A 21,798-nucleotide genomic window follows, 5' to 3' on the forward strand; every position below is an offset into this window, starting at 1 on the left:
TACTTGGGCAGTTTTGGAGTCTGAGGAGATAATATGCTGGGTTCTTTCTTTTGCCAGCTGTGTAACAGAGCTGAGAGAGAAAATTGATTTTTCATGCAAAATATTGAGCTGCTGTTCACTTGTAATTTAATTTATTATTTTTATACTCTGCACATAATTTGTTAGGGCTCTCTCCTATCTCTATAACATTGTTGGAAAAGGTAATATTGAACAGTTTGCTAGCAATATTAATTTGCTGTATTATAGGCATTTCTCTTATCATCATTACTATTGTTTCCAGGCCGTGAAATGTAACTGGTGTGTAAGCATGCAAGTATTTGCAGGCTGGGAAAGCGCTGTGCACTGTTAGGACACATCGGTCACACCAGTAGGTGGTATACCCGCAACATCTCCAGGCTAAGGATTGTGTCACAGCTTGTGTGGAAAACTGGGATTGGGGCTATTGTTTTTTAAAGTTGCTCATCTGTTTCCATTTCCCTTTTTCCGTGGTTTTTAATGCATCACTCCTCCTTCCATCCTCCTTTTTTGCACTTCATTGATTCTAGAAACTCAGGAATGCAGGGTTGCAAGAAACCAAAAGTTTCAGAGTTTGTGACTTTGATACAGGCTTTAGGAGGAGTTATGTATTAAACAAAAACAAACACCCCCAAACTCTAAAGCTGAGGACCCTTCTCTTGAATTGTCATGTCGTTTGCAATGCATGGATGAAAAATACGGTACAGGTGATAGAGAGCAGCCTTCAGCCACCTTTAGTCCAGGAGAGATCTCCTCCAGCTGGTGGTGGAGCCCCTGCGGCACGGTTGTGTCTTCTTGGTGCAAGTGAGCCAGTGGAGCTGGGGAGGGTTTGTGTCCCCAGAAGGTAACTGAGCTCCGGTGTTGTCTGCCCGCTCTCAAGTGGCAGGGGGATGCACCGACAGACTGACCCGCTGTGGCTGGTGTTCCCTGGGAGCCCAGCTTGGTTGCCTGATATAGACCAACGTGCCAAACTGAAGGGACTCCCAGGAAAACCCTAGGGACAGTCTGTCTCTGGCTTGGGGATTTTTTTTATGGATGGCATGAATCTTAAGCTCTCTGTCTCTTCTGGGAGGAAAGGTCTACTCACCCAGCTCCCCGGAGGGCTCCCTGAGCAGGTAAAATACGTGCTGCTCGAGGCAGGCTGCCCCGAGCCCCAGGAGCAAGCTGTTTGGACACTGTAACACGATGGTGCCCTGGTGCTGTTTGCAGTTTCCCTTTCAGCTGTTGCAGATTCAACAGCTCCATCTTTCAAACCCCATCATGTCTTTGCATCCCCCTGGTCTGATGGCACAGAGGGCTGCACAGTTGTCATCTGAGGTAGAAAATAAGTTAAACTGGAAAAGAAAAGGAGAAAAAAAGATTCCAACCACAACTTCACTTTGTAGAATAACATCATCTCTTCCCCTCTCCATTTGATATATTATTATTTTCCTTCTATATTTTTTCTAAAAATACCAAGCCAAATTGAACCTAGCTATGACCTCAGTTATGCCAAGGTTAAATTTGCTGTAATTGTTTTTTTCTTAGCTTCTTCCTCCTTTGCTCAGTCTTAGTTTAGTTATTAAGGGGTTCCTCACCCCAAAATTTTTTCAGCTTGCAAGTAAAACAAGGTCACCCACCAAGTGGAAGTTATTGTCGAGTGCCTGTAAGTAGAAATAAGTTGCATTTATTTCAGTATCCAGGCATCTCTGAGCAACAGTTTTGTTCTGTCACCATGTATGTCCAAACACCCCTTTGCTCCAGTGAACCTCTGCTACCTAGCAGACCTTGGGCAGGAAGAAACAACATGCCTCTTTCTTTCATAAAGGCTTTTTTTTTTCTACAGCATGGAAATGCTGGAGAGCAGCCAGTTGTGTTATTAACTGCTAAGGTTACGCTTTGGGAATAGCTGCATGTGCGTGGAGAAAAACACAACCAACAATTTAGTAAAAAATGCCATTGCTTAGAACAAAAGTGGGATTGCACAGAGAGGGCTTTTTCTTTTATTTGTCTAAACTAAATTTATGTGCATCTATTCAGAAGGTGTAATTCTTGTAATAAATGCTGAGGAATATCTCCAAGTGACTTACAGCGTGGGGTTGGACCTGAGAAAGTGACTCAGTACGCAGGGGGCAGGGGGACACGCGATTTCCTTTCTTCAAAGAAATGATTGAATTCAGTATAGTTAAGACAGAGAGGGGCAAAAGTTCTCCGGGTACATGTCTCTTGAACCAGCATCCGTGGCTTCACTCTTCACTAGGAGGTGACTGCAGTGTTGGCAGTGAGGGTTGGTGCCGGATGGTTTGATCAAGCTCATCAATGAAACACTTCTGGTGCAGCCCTTGTTATGCGCATCTGCATCAGGGTACAAGCCAGCTCCAAAGCTCAGCGGCAGCGTTTGTGCCATTGCGTGGCTCCAGGTGGGTACCATGGCTCTGCCTGAGGCCATGGGCCATACACCACCAGCAGCAAGTTAAGAGTATATCTACATGTCTGCTCTTACCCTGCTGTAGGTAATGACACCTCAACATCTCGGTGAAGTACTGCAGGGTGAGAGTGGGTGCCAGTGGGAGGTTATCACGGGCATCTCCTTCCCCACCTTCCCCATGGCGCCTGGCTGTGTCCTCAGCTTGCCCCAGGCTCTCCACGTGTCCCCTGGATGTGCCACTGAGCCAGGTTCATACCTTGGGAGAGAGGCAAGAGCTGCAAGAGACCTGGGTTTACTGGCTTGGCACTAATCGCAGGCATTCTAAAAAGCTTTGCTTATGACTCATCTCTCATTTTCGGTTCCTAGAAATGGTAATTCCAGGAAAGAAAAAGGTTGTTCTAAACTAAGAGGGTACTTCTCATGTCAAGTAAAATATTTGCTGGTTTTTGTGATATTACAAACAACTGTATTTAGAAGAATGACATGAAGGTTACAAAGTAAAGCATAAAAAGGCTGTGAAATGTCAGTTGCCCTTCCTGCGCATGCAGTATGACATAAACTTTAATAATAAGGTTGGGCGTTACGTTTTTCAATGGGGCCCTTTCAACAGTGGATGTTAGCAGTGGTATACTCGAGGTTTTATAATGCAGAAAGCTTTTTTTCGTAGGACCTCCATATAATTTCCTATTGAAATAGCAATTGTTATTTGGGTGGGAGATGTGGGAAGGGAAATGAAGTTTTTTATGCACTGGAGGAGCTGACTAGTGCTACAAGTAACTAGATTCCCCCTCTATTCTTTCGGAATGACCTAAAGTGTATATTTGCAAAGCGCATGCCAGACCATGCACACCCAAGTGAGATTGAAATAAGCTTGTGCAGGTGCCAGAGGTAACGCAGTGGTGCTACTGTAGGTTGTAACCAAGTCCTTCCAACTAGTGGGCAGGTTTTTCCAGAGGTACCTCAGATGTCTTCATGGCCCTCAATTATACTGCATAGACATGTCACAGATGCACGGACATCTGTGGGTGATGTTAGAGCGTGTCTATGTGCCTTTTGCAAGCAGATGCTAAGGAGCTCTGCCTGTATCAAAACCAGCTGAGCACATCTGGCCCAGTGTCATGCAGCTAAGCAGATCTACCCTGAGCCTACTGGTGTTGGCACTATCCTGCGGGTACCTGCAGCACATCCCATCCTCCTGTACACCCCACCTGTCTCTGGGTGCCTTATCCTCCCTTGTCCCACGGCTAAGACCCTGTGGAACTGCACCTGCAGCACCTGAGCTGCAGAGGGTGGGAGGATTGTAGCAGGGCTTCACCTCCTCCTGCCTCAGCTGCTATTTGCGAGTGGCCTGTTGGCAGCTGCAGTGGCACTGGGTTTCTCCAGGTCAGTTTTTGAGGATCATGAGCAGGGAAGCCTGTGGAAGCAAGTCTCCTTGCTGACAGACACACAGGGCTGATTTTTTCCAAGCAAGCGTCTCCAGCTAGGCCTGCCCTTCATCTGCAGAATATCCAACTCTGTGTTTTCAAAGGGGAATGCCTTGGTGCCTGTACACAATTTCACTCTTCTCTTTAGAAGTCAGTGTTTCAGCATGCCATAACAAGATCTCCATTGTTGGGAAGGTGATCATAATTAGCATACCCAGATTTCTCTGGAGACTAAAATCAAGATCTATTGACTGAAATAAAGAGGAGGTCAATGCATTTGATAGCAGGCAGGAAAAAAATCCAATATATGGATGACCATTATGAAGCATTTTTATGTATTATACCTTCTCTGAGATTCAACTTAGGGAGAAGGAGGAGGAAAAAGCAGAAAAGTACCATGCTTAACTAACAGCTGAATAATCACAGTGAGCTTACTTCTCATGCACCAGGCCAAGGCTCGCTCACAGCCTGCTCAACCAAAGCTGCATATCAAATTGATTGTAGAAGGAGGGGGCAAAGTGATTTTTCAATGTATATATCAAAGGGAAATCCGAGTAATGAATCCCTAATGACAAATATCTACTGATGATCTATTGGAGCAGGCCGTTGATTGAGGTGGCGGTGAAATAACTTCATGTGGCAGGGGTAGAAGCTGGAAGCTCCGCTCTCCTTGATGCAACAGATTTCTCAGTTCATTGTATGTGAGGACAGAGTCCCCTTGTTTGGACATCATCATTTCAGGTTGACCATAGCCAGGAAGTAGAAGAAGAACAGAAGGATTCAGAAGTTCTGTTGAGACATTTATTATTGCAGCCTGAAAAATACAGAGGCCCTCATTTGTGAAGGCACATGCAAGTTGAAGCATTCAAGCGCAGTCTTTGCTGCTCGGGAGGTCCTGCTGGTGTCTCAGCTGATGTGTGCACACACCAAGCCTTCTGGTGGGGTCGTTCAAACCTCTGGCAACCTTCTCTGGGTTTTCAAACACTCACTGGTGATCAGCCGTCAGAAGGAATATGGACACTGCCGCCTCTTTCCCTTTTTTGTGCTCAGGATACCTGTGTGTCTGAAATTCACCAGCCAGGTTCACAATTTGCCCCAAGATCTGTCAGGGAAATAATTTGTCATGGTTTCTACATCCCCTTTTTTGTTGTAGGTAAATCTACAATCTGCCAGGGTAAATCAGCACTGCCAGGAGCTAAAAGGAGAGCCTGCTTTCAAACTCAGAGTGCCATCACTTCAGTAATCTGAAATCCCTTTCCTCCTTAAATAAGAGCATTATCTTTTAAAAACTGTAGCTATCAATCTGGAGGGATAAGTGAGCATGGTGAAGTGGGAATGCAGTTCACAACACCTCCGTGAGGTAAGGAAATAGCATTTCTGTTTTACAAATGGGACTTGAAGCAAAATGCCAAAATAACTGGCTGAAGGCTAGAGAGGAATTCAATACTAGTGTTTTGTTGAGAAATCAGCATCCCCAGTCCAGTGTTCATGCTATTAGATCACATCTTTCCCTCTTTTAGACAAACAACTAATTAAAACAATTTATTTTATGATAGCTGTCACAAAGCCCATGGATGCCAGAGCATACTGGAGTGGGGCCTGAAGGGTGAACAATGCCAGCCACAGACCCACAGCCACGCAAGCCCAGTAAGAGAGGCAGGTGAGGAACGTCTGCATGGAATGCTCAACAAATATCTTTTGGGCTTTAATCACAGAAAGCTAATTAAACAGAAAGTGTAAAATCAGACAGGACAAGACATCAGCACGAAACAAAGGACCAGACAAATAGCATTTGACAAATATAATGTTGAGTGAATGTTACAGTGCTGAGCCCCCTCTGTCTTTCAGGGAATTATATTCAGGGGAAAATAATTTCATGTGTTCCGTGGAATTTGGTATGCTTTGAATACTTCTTTGTCCTGTTAACTGACCAACCCTAATGCAACCCCCTGTTTATTTTGTCCATAACCTCTTCTGGTCAGATTGTTTCAGAGTGCAGTTGTTCTGAAAACATTTAGCTGGAATTTTGTCCACAGGCCACTATTACGGTTATAACTTTTTTTTTTTTTTTTTAATATTCAAGAGCAAATGAACAAAACCTTCATCACCCTCCATATTCTCTTGCTCAAGATAGATTATCTCTGTTTTGGGGATTAACCTTTTCCTCCCCTAGCTCAATGTAATGGAGTGCTTCTGCACAGAATATGGTGGTCCTCAGGGGGAACCTGTGCTTTTTTCCCCCCTTTTACTGTCTTAAAACTCCTCTCCCATGCAAGCTCATTCTCAGGACTATGAAAATGAAAGAGAGCATGCAGCAGTTCACGTGCTGATTAGTCATGGTCAGAGGGAATTTCATTTTTCAGTGTTTAGAGAAAAAGATGTCATTAGATGGTGGAGAATAACAGTTTTCTATTGAAGGATCTGAATAATGAGTCCAGAATTAAGTTTGAAGGAAATATTAGTCATAGACAGTCCCTTGCAGATGTGGCTGGTGGGAATAGGGCAATTCATACATCCTACATGAACGTGCCATGTCGTTGGTCTAAGATGGACAGATGTAACCGTATGAAATTCAGCAAGAGCAAATGATGGGTGCTGCAGCTGGGATGGTGTAATCCTGGGTGCGCGTGCAGACTGGGGGACAAGAGGCTGGCATGTAGCGCTGCAGAAAGAGATCTGGGGGACTGGTTGATGGTAAGCTCAACATGAATACAGAATGTGTCCTGGGGGCCAAGCGTATGCTGGGGTGCATTAAACCCAGTATAGCTAACCTGTGGAAAGAAGTGATCATCCCAGCACTGGTGCAACCTCAGCTTGAATACTGCGTGCTGGTTTGGGCTGCACAATATGAGAAGAATATAAAAATGTTAGAAGGTGTACAAAGGATGGCAACAAAGATGGTAAAAGTACTAAAGGGCGTGATGTACAAGGAGCAGCTAAGGATACTAGGTGCGTTCAGCTTAGAGGAGACTGAGGGGTGACCCCACTGCTGTCTACAACTTTCTGATTGGGAAGAGAGGAGAGATAAGTGCTGACCTCTCCTCTCTGGTGTCTGGTTATAGGACGTGAGACTGGCTTAAGGCTGCATTGCAGACAGCTGAGATTGGATATTAGGAAAAAGTTCGTCACTGAGAGGGTGGTGAAGCACTGGAACAAGCTCCCAGGGGTGCAGTCATAGCCCCAAGCGTGCTGGAGTCCAAGAAGCATTTTGGCAACACTCTTAGATATATGATTTAACTTCTAGGTTGCCCTGTGTGGAATCAGGAGTTGGACTGTGTGATCCTCATGGGTTCCTTCCAACTCAGGATATTCTGATTCTATGAAATGATTACTGAGTGCATAATTTGCAACACAGCTCTACTCCAGAGCTGGTCACCCACTGCACTGCTGCTGCTGCAGTACCCCATACCTTAGACCTTACCTTGCTGTTCCTGTTCGAAGAGGCCTGTGCCTCCAGTGCAGCTGGCAGCTTGAACAGCTGCTCTCAGGTTGTCTTTGTTTTCTTGGACAATGATGCTTACTTCTTCCATGATCTTTTTCAGGAGGTGCCTGGTGTTTACCTGCTGTCCATACAAATTGTGTGCCTGGCCATTTGTGGCTGATCTTTGCCTTTACAGCAGGGTTGGGAGTGGGATATGAAGGTGAAAAACCAGGAAACTGTCCTTCTATCTGTGGAAGGTCTGCCAGGATGAGCTGTATTCCTTCCCTTTTACTGCCTTTGTGTGTTACCCCTCTGTCCCTGCTGCACTGCCACTGTCCCATCACTGTTTTGGTTCCATTGCTGAAACTCCACTGTCGGTAGAGATGCAATGTTACTCTTTACCCATAAAGAGTTTTCATCCCATAGGGTTACATGCTGATCCCTGAGCTCCTATAGTCTCCTTCTTGCTATTTTTTGCTTTCTCTCCAGCAACTTTTTTCCTATCACTCTGTGCAATAAAGCTACTAAGTGATATGGTGCTCGATCTGTGTTAGTGTAGTGGCTGTGGTTTGCCAGCCCACAGGTCATGCTTCTCAGAAAGCTGTAGAAGCAGCTGTGCTTCTGAGGAGCTAAATGTGAGGGGAGAACTGCTGTCCTTGCTGCTTTTCTAGCTTCAGGGGCTGCAGAACATACAGGGAGGAGAGCTGTGAGCCTCCTGCAAATTCAGTTGCACAAAAAAAGGGGTGTGAACAAGATGTACAGCCAAAAAGGCCACTAGTTCTGGGACTATTTCTGTACCCATCCTGCTTTTTGCATGGCATCCGTGAGGTCCAATGATATTAAAAGCACTTGTCTGAGAACAGAAAAGTTGGAAAAAAGCAGTTCTCTTGCTCTCTGCACTAGAAGCTCCTTTTTGGGCTTCTGGGACTTTGAAAGGACCAGAGGGACAGTTTCTACAAGCCAGGGAAACCTCAGTGTTGAATAAAGCGGACACTGGGCATGCATAAGCTGTTGGCTGCAAAATCTTTCGCCAAAACCTTATGCCAGCCGTACTAGGCACCCAAAGGAAAAAGCATTAGTGCCAAAACACCTACTACTTGAGGGCTGGTGCAAAAAATAGTGTCTGTTGTGCTAAAGATACTTAGCTTCCCTTCATCGCTCCACCTGTGCTGGTCATCAACAGATGATCTCCCTCCAGTCCTGCTGGGTTTTGGCTATATTTCTTGGTACCAGTCCCCCAGCAACCCTGTTTGGTGGGGACAGTTGCTGTGCTGCAGACAATGGCTGTAAAATGGCTCAGTAGATCTCAACAATAAAAATCTAATTGTGTTAGTCAATCATGCAATAACTTGCTTTCATCTGTACAAATAATGCAGCACAAATGACTAAATTCATAACTCAGAGGAAGTATTTCATAATTGTGCTGAACTTTTTTGAAGAGAACAACTAACTGTTAATTTTCTCCTTACTGTATTCCTGCTATTTTTTAATGATATCGCTTACATTTGAATGCTTCAGTGCCCATGTAATTTCCCTACTTGTATTTTTGAAAGAAGAATGACTAATATTTTCCAAATTATATACTGTGGCAATTAAAGGAGAAAGGGACCTATATATATGATTTGACTGAGAAAAAAACAAATCTTTTTTTAGACTATCCTCCCTTTTAAAATAAAATTGCGTTTCTTCAAGCTCATACATATCTCATTGACACCTGAACCTATAAATAACCTGTGTAACACAACCCCATTAATTTCATACAGTAGGACACATCGGGACACAGCTTTGCCCAGAAAGCAGGGTACAGCCCTACCCACACGCTCACCACACAGCAGCAATAAGCTGCAGGCATGCACAGTAATAGCAGCTGAAGAGAAGCGAACTGTTGCTCTGTCTTGCTATTAATACGAGGTTTGGTGTTCACTGAGAACAGTCACCTTCACCGAACCTACAGAAGCAAATGTGCATGCAGGTTTTCCTGGCTGCCACCTCCTGCTGCTTATCTGGGATTCTCCAAGTCACTCACGAAGCCGCAGCTCTTGGAAGAAAAGATGATTACTGAGAATTTCAGCTGGGGTTAGCTGGCTGGTCACATGGCTTTTTTTTTTTTTTTTTTTTTTTTTGGGGGGGGGGTGGTGGTGGTGGGAAATAGCTTGAAGATACAACCCATAGTTATCCAGAACAAACCAATATTTTTTTTTTTTAAAAATTTCACTGATAAGAATCACTAACTGTAGATAGTGCACAGAAGAGCTAGTGCTTTAACCTTTAACCTCACTTTAACCTTTGAGGTTCAACTGGTAATGTTATTTAACATTATTTAAATGTTAAGACCGATTCTTTCGGTTCTCGTATTCGCTGGGTTCTCATAGTCTGCTCCTTTTTTTTACCGAATCTGAGCAAAAATATTGGCATAGGGATTTAAATCCTGATTATGTTTCATCCATGTTTCACCATCAGAACATCAGCTGAAATCCCAGTTTCATCTGCTTTAATTGCTTATGTGCTCTGTGAAGAAATGCATTCCTGAAGGCTATCAGGGTCTTAATGTTAGCTAAAGTGGTCTTAAGTTGTACACAAAGGCTTGCAGGAGTGTGAGCAAAGTGGGGTTCATTTTTTCCAACAGATAATTTTAATCACAGCATCAGAAAGAATATTTCCCTCCAGTATGTTTCTTAGTGCTTTGCATTGCCTTGCTTTCATTATCCCTCACGTTGCCTTGCTCTCTTCCCAGGAAGCTACGTGCAAGACTGATTTGTGTTTTTTCTTTGCTTTCCCTCTAGGAATGCCACTTCTCAGGTATCATCATCTCTTGCAGCCGCCACAACAAACAAACAGTGGCTCTTTGATGCAGAAGCTGAGGAGGGAGCATCTTGCATCATTTTAGAAATCCAGTGGGCTGGGCTGGCTTTGTGGCTTTAGGTGACTGTGTGGAAGCAATTGCTCCAAGTCCAAAGGGTGATCCAGGTCTTTCAGAAATCTCTCCCTCCCTGCTGCCCCATTTTTTTTCAGATCAAACAAGCAGCAGTTCTTCATTTAAATGATCTTGATCATGATGTGAGTAGGAAGGTGCTTTCCATAGTTAGCATTGTGAGGGAGAAACCTGATAATTCATTTATTCCATGATAATAGCAGGGGTAGCTTTAAGGTTTTTACCATCTGTGCTCCTATGGGAAGGAGGAGCAAAGCCAATACAAATTTAACCTTCAGATTTATGCTTCTGTGCTTCTCCATTGTGCCTCTAAAGTTCTTCAGAAAAAATCCTTAACCATTTCACTACTGTACAAGAAGAAAACCTAGAGCTTCCAGATTCCACTGCAGGATTTAATTTAATTTTAGACTTTAATAACTATTCAAGGCAAGATATATATTTAGTGAGTTTCAAGTTTGATTGCATCTGTCTGTGTGACCAAAATATCCAAACCTAACATTAAATGCTGTATCTATCTTCAAATCTTTATCTCTTAGCAAGTAATCTCGCAGTATTATAGAATACACAAATAGAAAATACAAGATTTCATTTAAGCCTATCGCTTTTACAAGGACAAAAGTCTTGTTCAAGTGGGAGTGGGGACCTAAGACAAAAGGAAACTGTTAGCACAGCGACGTGCCAAAATTTAGGATAAAAAGGTGTATTGATTTGTAGGTTCATCTGGATTTATGGACAGATGACCTAGAAGGAACCAGGGATATCTGAAAGTGGACAGATGACCTGTGAGCCAAGTCAGTTTATTAGGCAAAGATCAAAATATAACTACATCCAGAAAGGGTCAGTGAGTATTACTGTTTCAGCCTTCTACTGGGAAGGACAGAATTTCCTTAGCGCATTGTGAAATGATTAAAGGTTCAAGGTTAAAATTAAAAAATGGCTGCAAAGTTGGGGGCAGGCTCTAGAGGACAGAACTGGTTATTGGTGTGAGAGGTAGGGATGGAGTCATATGAAAAACTGTGCACTTCTTTCCTTCTCTTTTATCTAGGTCCCTATCAGACCATGGAAATGCTTCATGTATTTTTTTATTGCGTCTGAGCACTTGCTAATTACACTGCAAATGTTTAATCATTGCTACTTTCTGGTGAGCTTGCCCCAGAAAATGAGGTCTTCAGGGGCAAAATGCACTCCTTACTCTGAATGGGCTAAAATATTAAAAATAAACCCACCGTCCACTAATTTTCTGCAGGAGATTGGGTTTAAAGTTCAGTTTAGCAGTATGCAATGTACTTGGTAGAACAAGCTTTATAGAGGGAAAATAAAAGAGTTGGTTTTCTTACTGACCTACTTACTGCTGGGTACTGTGGGATTATCTGGCCATGTTGCATGGTGGGGCATAGAGTCTGTCCCACAGAGAAACCAGCAATATGGGAAAACCTGAACTATACTTCTCATGATGCTCCCTTGCAGCCTTTCCAAAACTCAGATGAGTCCTGCTGTAAATAATCAGAAGATAGCTATATTTGGATTAACTTTGCCTGGAGAACAAAGGCACTTAAATAAGATCTGTGTGGGGCAGCTTGGCTCTGCAAGCATTATGGTTGTGTTGGAGTGCCTTTGCATTGCGTGGGCTCAGCTGCTTGCTTTGGTCCTGACTGAGGAAATTTCAGGCATCACAGCAATGGGCTATCTGGCCTCTCTTTTCCTCTTAATGCTGTCACTGTGTAGTTTAATTTGCTGTGGATAATGTTTTGATTTAATGCAGGTTATCCACTCCTTCATCGCGATAGATAGTGGTGAGCTGATGGTAGATGCCTCTGTTTTTTCAAATCATAGAATCACAGAATCATAGAACCATAGAAAGTTTTGGGTTGGAAGGGGCCTTAAAGATCACCTTAAAGCTCATCTAGTTCCAACCCCCTGCCACAGGCAGGGACACTTTCCACTAGACCAGGCTGCTCAAAGCTCCATCCAATCCGGCCTTGAACACTTCCAGGGATGGCGCATCCACAGCTTCTCTGGGCAACCTGTTCCAGTGTCTCACCACCCTCACAGTAAAGAATTTCTTCCCAATATCTAATCTAAATGTACCTTCTTTCATCTTAAAGCCATTATCCCTTGTCCTATTGCTCTGTCTGTTAGTGAAAGAGAGCATTCAGGCTTTGGCCTGTGAAAAGTTGAATTTTTCCATGGAAAAAGTTGAGGAAGCTCTTGCTTTCATTCTTGCCAACCATGGTGCTTCATCAATAGCTACCTGTTTTGGGAGGAGAGAGGCTGGGCAGGGCTGATTGCCCCCTGCTTGCTGTGGCCTCAGCCTGGCTGAGGAAGAAACAGGATGACCACCATCCTGCCTCCTGCGCATCAGGAGACACCCAGTTGTTTGCCAAGAGCCATGACAGAGCACCTTCTCCATGATAAAGAAGAAACTGTTTATCTGAGTAGGCTGCTGCTGGGGCAGGACATGTCCATAAACACTTTTGCTAAGAGGCGCCTCCAGGAGCCATGTATGTCAGTCAGTTGTGGTACCCATGCCTTTCCTCATCAAACTTGACAGGAAAGTCTCTAGAGAGAAGGGCTTCTCAAAAAAATTGTACCTTGCAATGTGTTTGATAGTCATTTCTGTTTTGAATAAAAATATTGAGTTGATGCCTTAGGAGTTGCCTATCTAGGCAAATAATTGGGACCACTTCTCATGAAAATCAATAAACTGAAGCTTCATTGTCACCTTCCACTGGTAAAAAACAAGACAAGCTTAGCATTTAAATGGATGAAAAACCGGAGAGATTGCAAGTCTAGTTTCACTATGATTTTTTTGTAAGGTGGCTAATTATTGTTCTTGAATTAAGAACTCATAATCAGCTTCATGCCTGATATCTTTGGCTTTGTTGTGTGGTCCATAGGGATTTGCAGGAAAAACCCTAAAACAAGCAGTAATGCACTTAGACAATTGTACAATGTTATGGCTGGGAGGAAGAATTGTCTGTCTAATCTCTATCTGGATACTGTGGAGAAAAAGATTTTATTACTGTATTTTGCTGTCTAAAAGAGAGGAACTCAATAGTTTTGTCTGTGTGTAGGTAGGATCATAAATACGCCCTTGAGTCTTCCTGTTTCAAGGTTAAATAAAAGCAGTTGTGCAGGTTTCTGTCATATAAATAACCTGATAGAAATAAGAGAATAACCAAAAAAAGCACAATTACCACATGCTCATGGGAAGGTTTTTTTAGCTTGTAAGCTACAGTATAAGCATTTTGATAAGGAAGGGTTAAGACTGCATCAGAAATTTTGAGCTTTATGAGTATTTATGTACTTTAAAAGCTCATGCCAAAAAGATAGGACACCAGGAAATGATAACCTAAGTACTCCTTTTAGTACCTAACTAGGTGTTAGGTACTAGGTACCTAACAGTCCTCAGAAAGAAATGTTTGGGGTACAGAGCAAAACCAGCTACTAAGTTATAAAATATTCAGTCAAGGCATAGGAATAAAACTCCTCGCTGAAAGCCAAACCCTACCACACAACATCGATGACTTTGCCTGTAGCCCTTCTGCTGGGCTGTAGCCTGTGATCTGTGTGTGACACTCCCCTTCTGTCCTGGATGGGGCACAGAGCAAAAATGATCGAAAGGAGAAATAACCTAACCGAGGTCCCTGGGAAATCAGCAACACATATTTAAAAAGCTTTCTGCTCTCCACTTTATAGACTCCATATCAACAAAATATCAACAAGCTCTGAAAAAAACAGAGAAACAGGATCAAGGAAAAAAATTATTTGATTTTATTTGATTTGAACTTATTTTGGGGCTGAAATGATTGTCATCTGGTGCATAACACTGACTGAAATTTGCCGAGGCTGAGATGTACTTTACTCTGTCACTCGCTGAGTGTCTGTGCATGTATCCAAGACGTGCTGTTAAATCCATCTAGCAGGTCAGCGTACCTGTCTACATCATTCTTAAAACAAATCTAAGTCTCTGGCATGTGGAAACCTGCCTCTGCTGCTCTTTCTAACCATTCAGAAAACAGAAAGACAAGCTGTGAGGAGTTCATCCTACCTTTACTCAAACTCCTACACACTTGAGTAACTTGAAGGACAGCAGCAGCCTGCTTTGTATATGTGAGCATTGGCCAGACCAGGCCTTAGACTGCACAGCAGGGCACAGTGCTGTTGAGTTCACCAGCTTTACCCGTACCGACGATAGGTAAGTAGCAAATCTGTTGCGTTGAGTGCCCATTACCTGGGACCAGGCTTCTAGGGCTACTAACAGCAGATCTGTGAGCTGAGACATCAACTCACTGCAGGTGCTTCATCAGGAATAGGCGGGGCAAATGCTGTCATTTCTGTTGAATTACCCAAAATGCGTGATTTGGAGTTTTTGCAGGCTTTTTCCTTTTATGCTGTGTTTGGGTCAGTTACAAGGAGATCCGATCCTTCCCAGACCCTACTGCACCAATATCCCCCAAACGCTGCGAAGCAGTGGGATGAGCTGATATGAGGTGAGCACCGCTGTGTCACAGCCAGGGCAGGTTTGGTACTGTTAGAAGACCAAAAGTCAGATTCACAATAAATTATTGAACAAGGGCCCTGTGCCCGCTGACTGGCATGCTAGTGGTGGGAGCATGGCGTAAATCTTTGGATTGAATGGTGTACGTGTTGGAGTCACGTATTGCCCTGGGAGAGCTGTGGAAAGAAACACAAAGGAAAGCAGCAAACTTCAGCCTTTTGAGTGGCCTCTTTGGTAATGCTTTGGCACAGGTACATTTTGTCACCTTCTTGCCTTTACTGTTTGATGATCATCCAGAAGTCACATTTTATGTTGAAGTGAGAAGGTTTTTAACATCTCTCAGTGAATTATACCTCAAATTACATGTCCTTACTAACACACTTTCTCATTAAAGAAACAAAGAACATTTTTTTTCCAAATACAGGCTTCCTGATGTTGCCTAGATACAAATTTCTGTTCCTGCTTCCTAACCTATCATCTGCCACAAGGTGCTGGGTTTTTCTGGTCTCGAGTCCTCTGGCTGAGAAAAGTCGCTCAATTTGTAATCAGGCATGTTTGTGGCTCGCTTCTCCATTGTTATCCACAGCGTTAGCCGCAGATTTGGTTTGACAAGCCATAACTAATTTATTTGAGATAAATTATATGAGAGCAGTTATCACATTAACTGTGCTCACAGCTCCGCCTCTCATATTGTGTTTTTTGTTTCTGGTCTCCAGTTGTAATATGTATTTTTTTGATTTCTGTTTTACTCAGATGCTTAAGGATTAAATCGTGGCTTTTTAGTTTCTAGTGTAATTTAATTTTATACTGTCTGTACAGCCTTCATTTAGGAATCTCAGAGTGCTTTGAAAATGGTCCTCAATGAAGCCTCTCAAAACTTGAGTGAGGTAAATATTGTTATTATCATGGTTTTGCAGGTGAGTGAACGAACAGAGGGACAGGGAGCTGTAGGGTATTGCAAATGCTCTCCAGGAAATCACTGGTACAGAATTCAAGAGCAGACTTGATCAGAAAAAGGATTTAATTTTGCATAGAAAACAGCTACTAGCAATTTTTGACAAAAAAATCTAAAGCTGACAATTGCTACAATAACCATTCTTTTCAGTTGTCAGTCAAAACTTTAATTTTCTGACAAAAGGAAATAAATGTTAGAGAAGAGCAAAGATATTTGGCCACTTATGTTAAGAACAAGCAGAACAAATGCACACGTATATCTAAATTAAACTTTCTTCAAAGAACTGCACTCATCCAGGTTCAGATGTTCAGGTACCTTTACACATCTTTCTTTTATTGGCATTTTTTTGGATTAATAGGAATTTATCACCCAGCTTAGCAAAGTACTTGATTGGTTTTAGGATCTGTGACTCACATCATAGAATCATAGAATGGCTTGGGTTGGAAGGGACCATAAAGATCCTCTAGTTCCAACCCCCTGCCATGGGCAGGGACACCTCCCACTAGACCACGTTGCTCAAAGGCCCATCCAGCCTGGCCTTGAACGCTTCCAGGTATGGGGCATCCACAGATCCTCTGGGCAACTTGTTCCAGTGCTTCACCACCCTCACAGTAAAGAATTTCTTCCTAATATCTAATCTAAATCTACTCTTTTTTCAGCTTAAAGCCATTATCCCTTGTCCTATTGTTACAAGCTCTATTGAAATGTCTGTCTCCATCTTTCTTATAAGCCCCCTTTAAATGTTGAAAGGCTGCTATCAGGTCTCCCCAGAGCCTCCTCTTCTCCAGGCGGAACATCCTTTGGAAATTCAGTAGATTGTAGTTGTGTAGGTTGCTTAGGTGGTTCTGAAAACCTCCCTGTGAATGCTGGAAACTGAATCATTTCATTTTTTATTCAGGTCCTATTTAGTGTCATCTATGTCCTGGTTCCACTCCAGTCCAGTGTGAAGAAAGAGTTAAGCTAATGGTTCAGTTTTACTTTGAGATTAAAAGAATGGTCTGAGCCAATCTTCATTCTGTCTGTGTTGGTGTTTGGTTTGATACTCTGGCTTTAACTCTGTTTTCAATTTGTTTGCATTCTCATTTTCTCCATTTCTTTCTTTTTTAAGATAAGCAAAGCATTAGGAAAGGTTCAACATAGGAAAAGTTACTTTAACCTTTTTTAATTTTTTTTTTCTGTTTTCCACACAGCATCTGCCTCATAGGCCACCTGGCATGGGCTTATGGGCCACCTGGTGCTCCAGCAGATGCTGAGCACTCAAGGAGTAAAACATAGCTGTACCACCAGCAACATTTGCAAACACATTTAGCACAGCAGCCTCTTTTTGGTTTGGATTTTACCCAGGACGATGACCACATGGGAGGTTTTCAATCCGCCAACTTGTGCCTGACCTTCACTCCGCTGCCAGCCAAACACTGGGATGTAGGGTAGCAGGAGTTGAGGGTCCATATGGGCCAAGAAAAAGCTGCAACTCTTTTGGCTGATGCTAGTGGCACACAGCATCTCTATTTACTTGGCAGCACAGATACCGGGACCCTTTTATACAGGCACACACTCACACAAGCCCCTTTTTCCTCAAGTCAGATAGATCAGCTTACCTGTGCACCGAATTTATGGTCTGATGGTCCCCAGCTAAGGGTTCGTTTTGATCCTCTTCACCTGCTATGGTGCAAGCTCTGGAAGTGGAGATTACCCTAAGCAGCTGGCCTCCTTCCATCCTCCACGAGAAACTTGTTCTAAAGCATGAAACTGCCCACTGTGGTCTAGGAAGAAGCAGGGCTTTATTAATTACACTTTAAGAGCATATGAAAAATTAATACTTGCACTGCTAATACTGTTAATATATGTACTGTTATAGAGTCTGGTTTGTAAAACACCGATAAAATATTTACTTGGTGCTGTGGTGACCACTTAAAATGGAAGCATTATCGCTGTCTTGCAGCTCTGCTTAAAAATTAACACAAAATGATTTATCATCCTCCACTGGACCCAAAATTCATCGAGGATATATGCACTCCAGGCTGATGAGCTTTCCACGTTGAATGAGATCGTTGGGGATTAGATGATGATCTAATTTAGGGCAATTAGCTACTTATCTGTATTTACCCCTCAAAGGCTAAGAACCACCCCAGGAGGCTGCTTTTCCCTACTGTGCACGTAAATGTCTCAAGGAAGGGGTGGCACAGGGGCTCTGCACTGCCCTGGGATGAGGAGCAAGAACGTGCCACGTTCCCTCCATGACAGATTCCCAGCCGCCTGGCAGCCAGAGTCCTGTGGCTCTTGCTCTGTGTGGCTTGCTCGTCTCTTCATGGAGCTAAATTCCTTCTCACCGAGACAAACTGGCTTTTCTAATTGTCGTTTGTTTTTGTGTATATGGACTTGGCGATCAGGAAAGGAGCTGCACTGGCAGGCCTGGAGAGGGAAGGTCTCTCTAACTGCAGAGATGGAGCAGCATGGATGGAGATGCCAGTGTACCTCACAGGATGCCCTGCTGGTGGGACTCACCTTGACTTGAGTGACTGAGTCTGAAGGGGTGAAGGGGAAAAAGCAGGAGTGGCCCAGACGCTGTGATGTCTTGTTAATGCTTCCTCACTAGGCTGTGATGGGGCAGTTGGGGCAGGGAGTGGGGATGTCCTGGTGAAAAATACCCTGGGTTTTGGAAAGTGGCTACTTGCTGAAGAGAAAATTAAAAAATGGGAGCCAGCGTTAGCAGAGTGGTTCATTATGAAAATGTCTTTGATGTTCAGAAGAAAGTCTTAGTTTAAGAGAGCATGGGGGGATTCTTTACTGCAGAACTTAATCTTGGTCTAGCAAAACTCTGGGATGGGGAAGTCCCTGTGAGCAATGACCAGGTTGCCACTCTTCCTGCTGTCAGAAAACACAGACAAGGCTAGCAGCCCTTCTCCTAAGTGCTCTTCATAGTTCCCCTGAATCGACCCCATTTTTTTGTAATTTCCTTTAATTTGCTCACCTCTGACAAGCCCTAATGATTTCTGATTTTTTAAAGCCCTTCTTGCTTGTTAGGTTTCCTTCACTTCATTTCCTCTGTCAGAATCTCCTCTGAGGAACATCCTCTGGTCTCTAAAGAAGATAGTACACCATCTATGCTCCCAAAAGTCACCAGACTCTTGACACAGGTGGGAATGAAGGGAGACGGCAGCAATAAAAATAAAGTTCTCTATTAATACAAGTTAAACATTTGAAAACCTGTTGCACAGAAATAGGGATGAAACAGAGCTGGCACAAAGCCATCTGTTCTTTTTACAAACGAGCTAGTACTTGAAACACTTTATCTGGTACCACTGAAGTCAACAACAATTTTGTCATTAATTTCCACAGTGGGGAGAGTTGGCTGTCTCTGTGAGGAAAAGACCATAGTGACAAGTTAGTTGAAAAGAGTAATTGAAATTACAGTAAAAATGTCAGTACTTTGAAGAAAGAAAAGAGAAAAAACTGTGGGGCTGAAAAATAGTATTGAGTTTTCGTTGTTAACACTTGATAAGAAATAATGGCAAATTTTAGAAAATCTTTTGTTAGTGAGAAACTTGGTACAAGTGAGTATTCCCACAGACACTCAAGTCCTGCTTCTGAGTTCAATGAAACATGCAGAGCTTCTGCCATCGGGTTTATCGTGGAACCAAGGCTGGGGAAGGGGCCAAGCTGCAACACTGTTGCTACTCCTGAATAATGCTATATATCATGATAACACTATATATCATGAATAGCCCCATTGGACTCAGTGGGAATTACTCATGAAGGGATACCGTTCTGTGCAAGTGAGATGATTGCGATCTGGCTTGCAGAAGACAGCATCTGAGCCTCCAACGTGCCTTGGAGACAGCAAGAAGTGGCAGAGCAATGGGCTTCCCAGGGACTTCTATTGGAATTTTGGGGATGTTTTGGGGAAGAAGCTGCAGGAAGTTTATAACAGCACACTGTGGAAAAGTGAGCTGACAGGATCAATGGGCCAAGGAGAGCTGATCACGTTGGTTTACAAGAGAGGAGAGAAAGAAGACATAACAGACCAGGGACTGGTCTCTACTGAGCGCTGTGAACAATGGCAAAGGTGAAGCAATTTTGTATTTGAAAAAAAAAAAAAGGCAAAATAAAAGCTGACATTAAGAGCATCTGTCGAGGAGATTAGACTCAAAAGTGTGGAGTCCCTGAAAGATCATTTGATTTTAAAGAGTCATGGGATTTGTTATGGGAGAGAAGGAAATATGTTTCCCACTCTCACTCCACAACCATTTGATGTCTTGATCAAGTAGGAAAATTATTTGGCAGAGTCATCCATAGATTTCTTTGAGCAGGTTTAGTGAGAAGAAAACGGAGATCCATAATTTAGCTTTCATCCTTATTTTATAGATTTTCATGAGTTTTTCCTTTTTTTTTTTTTTGTCTTATGTTTTTATCAATTTTTTCCCTAATGAATACAGAACCAAGCTGCATTTTGGATGTGCATCTTGTCATGGTAGAAATGACTCAACTGAAAAAGGAGAGATAGTGCTAGAGGATATACCTAGAAGGAAGTGTAAGGCATGACAGAAGCACACAATGAAGTAATCACTAGAAGTGAAAGGAAAAACATAAAGTACCTGTGTTCACAGGGATTGGATTTAGTACTAAGCTGACAACGCAAGAGACAGAAATCCTCTATTTATCTCTGAATAAATCCAATGCTAAACTGAAAAGAGGACATCTTACAGATACAGCAATATTAATAGCTATTAAGTTAGTATGAAAACAAGTTCCACACACTGAAATCCCAAGGCAACATTCATTGTATTCGTGTAATAGGTATTTGTCACCCTTGTGTAGACTGTTCGACCAGAGGCTGTTTAGCGATCAGAAGGGCAATCCTCCTCTTGCAGAAGACCACATAAAATCACCTTTTAGGGGGGGAAAAACATTTCTACAAAAGGCTCACTTTATGCTCCTCGCGCTTTCATTCTGGATGATATTTCAGATGACTTGAAATATCTGGTTTGCATCAGATGGTGCAGTGTAATTGAGATGTGGATGCTGTATCTACAGATGATGTCACTGCTAGCATATGATGAATAGTGATGGACAAGGTCATCAGCTGGGTTTGGTCTGGGCAGAAGAAGTAGTTATCTTGAGCCGATACTGTAAGATGTATTTTGGCTATTGGTGAGGACAAATATGCCACTGAAGTTCAAAATCACCTGTTAATGCTGTAGAAAGGTAACTGCTTGGAGAAGCCCAGTTCTGGAATGTTAAGGGAGGTCCTATGTGATGAAAAAGGCCTTTGCATTCAGGTAGATCAGGAACACAAGTACCACCGCACCACCTAGCCATGATGGCACCCTACTGCCATTCCTGCAACAGCAGCTGTGTCACTGCCTGTCCTGGTTACAGCTGGGATAGAGTTAATTTTATTCTTAGTAGCTGGTGCAGTGCTGTGTTTTGGCTCTGATGTGAGAACAGTGTCGGTAGCACATGATGGTTTTAGTTGTTGCTGGGTGATATTTATACTGTCAAGCACTTTTCGGTTCCTTGAGCCTGCCAGCCAGAGGGCTGGAGGGGCACGGGAAACTGGGAGGGGACACAGCCAGGGCAGGTGACCCGAACAAGCCAAAGTGGTGTTCCATACTATATGACATCATGTTGAGTATATAAGCTGGAGGAAGAAGGAGGGAGGGGGGGACATTTGGCATTACAGCATTTGTCTTCCCAAGTAACCGTTACGTGTGATGGAGCCCTGCATCCCTGGGGATGGCCGAACACCTGCCTGCCCATGGGAAGTGGTGAATGAATTCCTTGCTTTGCTTTGCTTGCGTGTGTGGCTTTTGCTTTCCCTATTAAATTGTTCTTATCTCAGCCCTTGAGTTTTACATTCCTTTCTGGTTCTCCTCCCCATCCCTCTGCGTGAGGGGGGTGAGTGAGCGGCTGCGTGGTGCTTGGCTGCCGGCCGGGGTTAAACCATGACACTGCCCAGTTCTTTGACAGCCACTAAAAAGGCACCTCTTGCCATCGTTGTCTGGGTGGATACTCTTGTTAAAGGGGCTTTGATCCCAAACCTGAGCTGATCTTGTATTTCCAGTGAGGCCTTCAAAGACACAACCAAGATACTGCAGCACAGTAAATAACTGTGTGGCAGCTGAGCCACAGTCACTGGCTGC

At 43.3% G+C, this 21,798-nt stretch overlaps 1 protein-coding gene across 1 annotated transcript in view; it reads left to right on the plus strand.

The window, feature by feature from the left end:
• Positions 1-21,798, plus strand: part of PHF21B (PHD finger protein 21B) — a 265,259-nt gene that overhangs the window by 19,392 nt on the left and 224,069 nt on the right. The window contains exon 2 of the mRNA XM_080390800.1: positions 281-21,060. The gene's annotated coding sequence lies outside the window, so the exon portion shown is untranslated. The remainder of the gene's footprint in view (positions 1-280; positions 21,061-21,798) is intronic.

This window comes from Falco punctatus, assembly GCF_963210335.1.
Source record: "Falco punctatus genome assembly, chromosome: 6".
NCBI classification, from domain to species: Eukaryota; Metazoa; Chordata; class Aves; order Falconiformes; family Falconidae; genus Falco; species Falco punctatus.